The 9,355-nt window shown below is 37.7% G+C and overlaps 1 non-coding gene across 1 annotated transcript; it reads left to right on the forward strand.

The window, feature by feature from the left end:
- Window positions 1–82, forward strand: Trnas-aga (transfer RNA serine (anticodon AGA)). Its single transcript has one exon. It is a non-coding gene; the product is annotated as a tRNA-Ser (tRNA).
- Window positions 83–9,355: the final 9,273 nt, after the last annotated feature.

The following is a 9,355-nucleotide window of genomic DNA, read 5'->3' on the forward strand; positions in this document are numbered from 1 at the left end:
GCAGTCGTGGCCGAGCGGTTAAGGCGTCTGACTAGAAATCAGATTCCCTCTGGGAGCGTAGGTTCGAATCCTACCGACTGCGAAACTTTTTTAAAAACCAAGATATAAAGTGAACTGATGAAAACGTACAAGGTTTCGTTGTCATTTTTTTTCCGTTAAATTAAGTTATATTATATTATATTATTTATATACCTTTACGTGTCCAACACTCACTGGCAACTCAGCGAGGTAATGCCGAGTAGATTTCAATCCTACTACAAGTATTTTCAGCTAGCATTTGTATATTTTGTATTGCTGTACCAAAAATATATCATGTAGCAGAGTTTCCAAACGTCAGATATCAGCTGGATAAATATAGTTGGCACCTTTTCTTTTGGAATCTTACATACTACATATTAAACTAAAATAACGGTTTGCTCGAGTGTTTTATCAGTCCGGAAAAACGTTAGTTACTTTTAATAGGACACCAAATCTAATTATTAGAGATGCCCCGAATAGTGAATTTGGCCGAATACCGAATACCGAATATTCGGCCCCACTCTCGGCCGAATACCGAATATTCGGCATGATGTGCGAACATTTTGAGTCACAATTATTATGAAAACTGTTCGCCACAAAGCACAACGTTTGCTAAGATATATTTTTATGTTGAACAGAATTAATGAATGTAGTTAGAGTCAACAAATCAGACCCATGATAAAAGTAAAATATTTTTTAAATCAACAAATGCTCAAAAAGGTCTACCTTCGTATGTAACGACTTTCCAAGAATACATTTAAAATTTTAAAAATACCTAGTTCTTGGTTATGTTTTGTGTAATTTTTCTTTTTAGGTAGGTGCAACAGATATTCGGTATTCGGCCGAATGTTGCCTACTATTCGGCCGAATACCGAATATCTGTTGCACCTACCACGAAGTGGCCGAATAGGCCGAATACCGAATAGTTGCCGAATATTCGTGGCATCTCTACTAATTATCACCAATCACCATAGCGAAACAAATAAGCTTTTACTTACTTATCTATGATGTTACTTATGTAACGTTATAAAAAAGTGGCAATTAGTTTAAAATTCATTGAAACAATAATACTTAAATTAATAAATATAATGATGATATATTGCGTAAGTAACCTATCTATTAAAAAGCCTCGTATTTTCAATCCATAATAAAGTGCCTCGTAACAGACGGCCCGGTCGTATTAAGGTCATATTAACCTCCACAAGTCATTTAACAGCTTTATCTAATTCAAGTTTGGAACTGAATTCCGACCGGGCTTAGACGTTATTTATGGCCAGAGTCTCACGCAACATACTCGGACTCTGTCGAGGATAAAACGTTACAAAAGGTCGTAAGTAGTAATTAAAGTATAGGTAGTTACGCCCTTTTTGATATTGCCCGTCAGTAGGAGCCTTAATTTTAAGCGTGCGTTTGAAATAAAATGTTCATTTATTGAAAACGTGTTCATTCTAGAGTCGAGTGAGAGCAATGCATTAACGTGAGATTTAAAAGATTGTGTTTAATAAAGATTTGGTATGAAATGAGGGATTATTTCATTTTATTTTATTATCATAACAGTGTAACTTCGTGAATATATTAAAATTTGTAATATAATTTTGTGATCATCTATTTAAGAACGGAAATTGAAATTTAAATATCTAAAATTATAGGTAGGTACCTAATATCAATGTCAGATGAAATTTACATTAATTGTAAGACGAATCGGTTTTTTAGGCACCTATATTATTACTTAGTTTAACAAACATTTACCGAATCTCAAATATTCTAGTAACAGCGCATCAAAACCATTCAGGCAGCCATTTTTCGGTTTCATGTCACAAAAAAAACATGATAACAAACTCTAAGCTCTGATGTAGCAGGGGGCACAACCAAAAGGAGAAAGACAGAGAAAATAATACTTACTTATAGTTGAACTTTCCTAGTACAAAAACCTCATACATATTAAATATGATTTTAAGCTTCCAGGCTAGTTCTTGAACATAGTTTCCACAACAACATGTACTTATAAAAATAGTCGTTAAAAATACGCAAGAGCCTCGTGGGACCGGGACCGGCCTCGCTACAATGTTCAAACTAAAACAATACTAATAAATACAAATAATAAAGGGTGCTATTTAGAATGGGGCCGGTCAACTAGCGGCGGTTATGGAATATATATTTTTCACTTCTCATGCTCAAAAAGTGCACCTTTATGTCGTGCGTAGACGACATAAAATCGCATTTTATGCTCTAGAGCATAAAAGTAAAATTTTCTTCTAAGACTAAGGTAATCGGTCTCAACAGCCAAACAGTTAAAACATATTGCACAATTTTACTGAGCAATAAAATTGTGTAGATGACAAAACTTGTTATATTTTTATTTGCTACAATTTATTAGAAATCCGTATTTTCTGTCATTAAATTTAGTAAATCACATAAATTAGGAGTCAATTATCGTTCAAAAATGCTCCGAAATGTTTGACTTGGCAGAAAACCAAGCGCCAGAAACTCTGATCACATGTTAAAAAAAAAAAAAAAAAAAAAAAAGTTAGTTTGCGGGAATTGGTTATGTATTATGTTCTTCCGCTTTACGACAATTTCGTGGTGTAAATTGCCGTGAAAAATATAATTTATTTTCCTCGCAATCGAAGTGAAAAGCAGAGTGTACAACAAGGGCATAAATGTCCATTTTTACCCTCGTCTACTAGTTTGGTCTTCGCTTCGCTCAGACCAAAAAATTGCCTCGGGTAAAAATTGGTCACTTTATGCCCTTGTTGTGCTATGTGATAATTTTTTTAAGAATGGATATAGTAAGTTAAAAGAAATGAAAGAGAGACATTCCCACCATACATTGTACTGTCATATCTCAAACGGCAGGGTTTTCGATTAAAGCTCCTAGACAGCGTGATTTTTTCCGAAACTATTAGTATTTACACTGAAACTTTCCTGAAGAATCACTCTATTGACAGGTGAAAACCGCATGTAAATCCGTTCAGTGCTTTTTGAGTTTATCGCGAAGATATAGACATACTAACAGATAAACGCGGCGGGGGACTTTGTTTTATAAAGTGTTGTTATTATATAGTGATAGGTGATAGTAATCCTTTCAAAAAAAAAACAACGGGTTGCACTCCGGGAGTGCCGGCAGAAGTGAAAACTCAATGACATTGTAACAGTTTTTCGATCAGGTCACGTGTCCGTCTTACGAAGCGTCTTACGTCTTACGCTCTCGCGAGTTTAACATTTTATCCCCATCACAAAAAGTGCACAGCGCCGCTAAAGAAGTTTTCACTTCAAAAATACTGTCGATAATTAAAATTGCATATAATAAAAAAATAAGTTAGTTGTTATCTGCCTCTTGGTGTATTTTTCGACGAGCCCGCTTACTTCATGGCCCGCCCACTCGTACAGTTTGACGCCTAGGCTTACAGCGCCTATTTACTTTATTTACGGCCCCGTTAGGGGGCGCTGCAGAGATTATTACAATTTTAACCTTCGCCTAATGCCCTAACGGCCACTCAAGACAAGCGCCCCTAATGGAAAGTTATTTGCGCAGGTTCACTGAGATATATGAAGAATGGGGTGTTTAAAGTGTTTGAAAAAATACAGATCTCTACAATTTTGTATTGACAGGGTACTTTAACATTAAATGACATAATAATATTATACCTAGTAGTTGAAATGCGATAAATCCACAGACCGTGCGTGCGATGAATATTTATATGAAATGGTTATGGATATAATGTCAGTGACATTTATGGTTGAAGATACACTTTGTTATTACTCGCAGAAAATGCTTGCACACGACGATGTGCACTGACATCAAACCGATATTAGAATGGTATTGGAATCATTCAGTTAGCTGCGCTCTCTACTTGAGACCACTGCGTAATGTAAATGCCTTATCTGTGACATAATTACCTACAATTCCATTAGTAGATAATAAACTTCTTCGCTCGCTTATCGATATTATTATAAAACTTTCGTAGTATTTACGCCTCCGGTAAAGATAGCTAGTAGTAACTTCGTAATGAATGCATACGAGTATATTATCTTAACATAAATAAATTGAGTAACGCCAGGTCAAACTTTATCAACCACACCCACAAATCTAAAGATAGATGTAGTTATGTAATAGCTATATATTAATAATGAATAATAAGTAATAACCATTATCTTGTTACATTACGTCAGGGACGATAAACTTTAGGTCATCTGACTACTTGGTCCTTTGGATTCACAGAAATACTAGGTTATGTCAATGTGTTATCAAAATCAAGAACAGTGTATAACAGGGTTTACTTTTTTTTCGTTGTAAGTAATAAGTTATAAATGAAAATGAAATCAATTCTTTCAATATACAGGGTGGAAAAAATTAATGGAGGGAAAGTTGGTATTGTATCGATGTGACATCTTATAGCTTTGTTTGAATTGGGTTGGAGGTCGTAGGCAGAGGTTAGTACACCTACCTAAGTACTGAATAACTCATCGAGGCAAACTGCTTACATTTTAATATGTATTTACATAATAGCACATGTTTTATCACATGTAGAGAATAAGACTATAAAAGATAAGAGTTAGATAAAACCAGAATTAATTAATGATTTTCCTTTGTGCTTACAAACTATATTAAATCACATTACGGGGTTTTTAGTTGTTGATTCTCTTTCGTTAGATTTGGATAAATTTTGGTTGGTTTCAAGAGCTCTTCTGATTCTAGGTGGAATAAATTTTAATGTATTTGTGTAAAAATGTATGCAATTTGCCGTCGAGTTATATTATTATAATATCATACGTTTTTAGAACTCAGATGAAGATTTTTCAGAACATAATCTTCTTCTTCTTCGCGTTATACCGATTTTGCCATGGTTCATGGGAGCCTGGGGTCCGCTTGAACCCACTTGACCTTGACTTGACCTTGGCTTGGCTTGATTTTTTAGAACATAATATACGGTAAAATTGCGCTTATATTGTACAGAATAGGGAATTCCATCCACCAACTTCTAACGAAATCTGTAAAAAAAATCGATACCTGGGGGTTTTCAGAAAAAATGGTACCAATTACTTTTTTTTTAAACCATTTAGTTTTGAATTATTTAGACTCAGAATCACGAGAACAATTGAATGAGATAAAGCAAAAAAGTGTACCCAGTTTTTCATACAAATTTTGGGTGTCAGTTTTGTAACGGTCCATACAAAATGTATGTGAAAATGCGTTACAAAACTGTAATTTTTTTGGGACACCATTTTTTTTAAAGTCAAGTCAAGTAAATGGTACACTTTTAAGTGTAAATGCCCACCTACCAAATAAAAACTTGGTCCCAATAGTGACTCACACTGTATTATTTAACACTGTTGTATATTTAACCTTATTTCTGTTTAATACTTTTCTACTTTGTTACCAATAAATCAAACAATACTTAGACGTTGAAGCTGGTCTCGTAATGCAAAGGTCGTAAATGCTGATGTAATTTTATCGTTGTTCGACTTTCTGTATACAAAGCAGTGCAATTAGCATGGCTGGCTGATGATAGTTATGGTGCTATTGTTTAGTTTCCTTTAAATGTAAATAGGGGGGAGGGACTAGGGTAGCGCTCGGTAATAAAGTGAGAATAGAGAGGTAGGGATAGAAAATATCACTTAGAAGGTACTTATAAACCATATATCCAACTACCACGGGCGACAGTTCGTTCCACAGTCTAGCTGTGCGAGGCATAAAGTTTCTGCAGAGACGCACAGTTGAGGATTGCCAACCATCTAATTGGTAAAAATGAAAATGTTGTATTTAGGTATTTTATCTATAAAAATATTAGACTGAGTTACATTATTAAAAAATAGGCTGAAGAAAATTATCCAGTAGTTCTTCTCCATTATTAGTACCTACCCCCTAATATCGAGTAGAAATGGGGGACATAAAGATAACGGGCGTACTGTGGATACCTTCTGCCCTTAAGACTTAGGACATTTAAGTCAAGTAATACTGAGCAGTTTTTAAGAGCGCTATTACATTTCGGCGTTGAGCGAGTTTAGGTATTTTACGCGCTGCGGCAGGTCGTGCGAGCTCAGTATGCCGATCCCTTCTACCACACTTGCACTACAATGATGGATTAAACATTCTTGATCCTTCGCGAAGCATATTGAAATCAACCATAACAACACTAACTGTACTTAACTTTTAAAGTTCTAAAACTGTTATTTGGTAAGTACGAAAATACTAAATGCAGTGCAAATGTACATAGGGGCTGTTCATAAATTACATCATCTATTTTTGACGATTTTTGACCCCCCCCACCCCTCAAATCATCCAAAAATCAAGCTTCGGATGAATCTGTTTCCTCCTACGTCATGTTACCATCATCCGATGTCCAGACCCCCCCCCCCCCCCCCACTCCTCCCATTTGAAACGACGTAATTTATGAATAGCCCCATACTCGTACTTATGAAGGTATATTACTCGAAAGAAATTATAGGTACCTACTCGCTTATTTACATGTTTCGTCATTGCATTTGGTACCTATAGGTTGTAAAGTTTGTATCAACGAGGGTTTAAAAACGAACTGGTACTGAGGATCTGATGATGATTAAGGTGGTCACGGATACCAATCAACCATGTAGTAACATGATTAGGCTCGTTTGATTCGTCTCAACAAGATCTTTGACACTGAAGATACACAGGGTCTGATGATGGAGCTGGAAGGTGGCCACGGGTACCAGTCTATCATGTAACTAAACAACTTCGTGTTTGGGCTCGTTTGATTCGTCTCAACAAGATCTTTGACACAAGACAGTACTCAGGGTCTGATGATGGAGCTGGAAGGTACCATTACCAATCAACCATGCAACTAAACCACATCGTGTTTAGGATCGTTTGATTCGTCTCAACAAGATCTTTGACACTAGGTGATACTCAGAGTCTGATGATGGAGCTGGAAGGTGGTCACCGGTACCAATCAACCATGCAACTAAACCACTTCGTGTTTAGGCTCGTTTTATTCGTTTCAACAAGATCTTTGACACAAGATAGTACTCAGGGTCTGATGTTGGAGCCGGAAGGTGGTCACCGGTACCAATCAACCATGCAACTAAACCACTTCGTGACACAGACCCTGAGTACTAACTTGTGTCAAAGATCTTGTTGCGACGAATCGAACGAAGCCAAACACGAAGTGGTGTAGTTGCATGGTTGATTGGTACCGGTGACCACCTTCCGGATCCATCATCATACCCTCAGTACTACCTTGTGTCAAAGATCTTGTTGCGACAAATCAAACGAGCCCAAACACGAAGTGGTTCAGTTACATGGTAGACTGGTACCCGTGGCCACAGTCCAGCTCCATCATCAGACCCTGAGTACTAACTTGTGTCAAAGATCTTGTTGCGACGAATCGAACGAAGCCAAACACGAAGTGGTTTAGTCGCATGGTTGATTGGTACCGGTCACCACCTTCCGGATCCATCATCAGACCCTCAGTACTACCTTGTGTCAAAGATCTTGTTGCGACAAATCAAACGAGCCCAAACACGAAGTGGTTCAGTTACATGGTAGACTGGTACCCGTGGCCACCTTCCAGCTCCATCATCAGATCCTGAGTACTACCTTGTGTCCAAGGTCTTGTTGAGACGAATCAAACGAGCCTAAACACGAAGTGGTTTAGTTGCATGGTTGATTGGTACCGGTGACCACCTTCCGGCTCCAACATCAGACCCTGAGTACTATCTTGTGTCAAAGATCTTATAGAAACGAATAAAACGAGCCTAAACACGAAGTGGTTTAGTGGCATGGTTGATTGGTACCGGTGACCACCTGCCGGCTCCATCATCAGAGCCTGAGTACTATCTTGTGTCAAAGATCTTGTTGAGACGAATCAAACGAGCCTAAACACGAAGTGGTTTAGTTGCATGGTTGATTGGTACCGGTGACCACCTTCCGGCTCCATCATCAGACCCTGAGTATTATCTTGTGCCAAAGATCTTGTTGAGACGAATCAAACGAGCCCAAACACGAAGTGGCTTAGTTGCATGGTTGATTGGTACCGGTGACCACCTTCCGGCTCCATCATCGACCCTGAGTACTATCTTAAGTCAAAGATCTTGTTGAGACGAATAAAACGAGCCTAAACACGAAGTGGTTTAGTTGCATTGTTGATTGGTACTGGTGACCACCTTCCGGCTCCATCATCAGACCCTGAGTACTATCTTGAGTCAAAGATCTTGTTGAGCCGAATCAAACGAGCCCAAACACGAAGTGGTTTAGTTGCATGGTTGATTGGTACCGGTGACCACCTTCCGGCTCCATCATCAGACCCTGAGTACTATCTTGTGTCAAAGATCTTGTTGAATGAATAAAACGAGCCTAAACACGAAGTGGTTTAGTTGCATGGTTGATTGGTACCGGTGACCACCTTCCGGCTCCATCATCAGACCCTGAGTACTATCTTGAGTCAAATAAATACATATAGAATGTCAGGTCGTTTCAAATATTTTTAATCCTGTCCGGTAGTTTATTAAACTGTACCATTATAAATTATAATACTATAAAAACAGTGCTAGGATCAAAGTCTCTCGTTGCGGTTTACACGCACACAATATAGCGTTTTACACGGCGCCCGCCGCACACAATGATAAAAAACCTCGTCGTCGCCGTTGAAAATGTGCGGAGCCGACCGACACACGTCCTGCCTCTACAAGCTCTGCCGCGGCACTGAGCTGGCGCAGCGCGCGTCATCGGTAATATAGAGTAGTTTTCAAAAAATTGCCAAAAAATTATAGTAGAATTTCATAAACACTAATGTATACCAACAGTATAAGCAAACGTTGCAGATTGTTTGAGTATGAAAATGACTTCGATATTAAGTAGATTTTCGTAGGAATTGACACTTGTTTCGGAGAGAAAATCGAGTTCGTTTTACTTTGATTTTCTCTTTCTCAAAGGTATGTAGGAAAAATATAGTTTGATATACCTAAAGTACAGGGTATTAGTAATACAAAATAGCCAGGTTTAGCAGAGTAAAATTCTCAACATTTCCAAATAAGAGCTCGCCATTCAGTGCTGCACGGGGTTTTTCGGAAACGACCATCAGAAAAAAAATCATTACTAATTTAATAAGTCCTTTTTCTAATATTTACAACGATATTTATAAAGATAAGAAGACGCTTTTACTGGAACAAGTACTCATTGTTTCTAATAATGAGCGCAAAGTCCTGAATTTCGTCGACTAGTATCATCAATTTTGCATTATTTCGACTTTTCTTGTAAGAGCGCTCTTAATCGCCCCCCTCTAATTGAGTTAGAAGGTAAACAATATCAACAATACTATTGCCCGCGGACTTTATGCCTGTAATTAAGCCTCCAAGCGAT

Source organism: Cydia splendana, chromosome 5 (genome assembly GCF_910591565.1).
Source record: "Cydia splendana chromosome 5, ilCydSple1.2, whole genome shotgun sequence".
NCBI lineage: Eukaryota > Metazoa > Arthropoda > Insecta > Lepidoptera > Tortricidae > Cydia > Cydia splendana.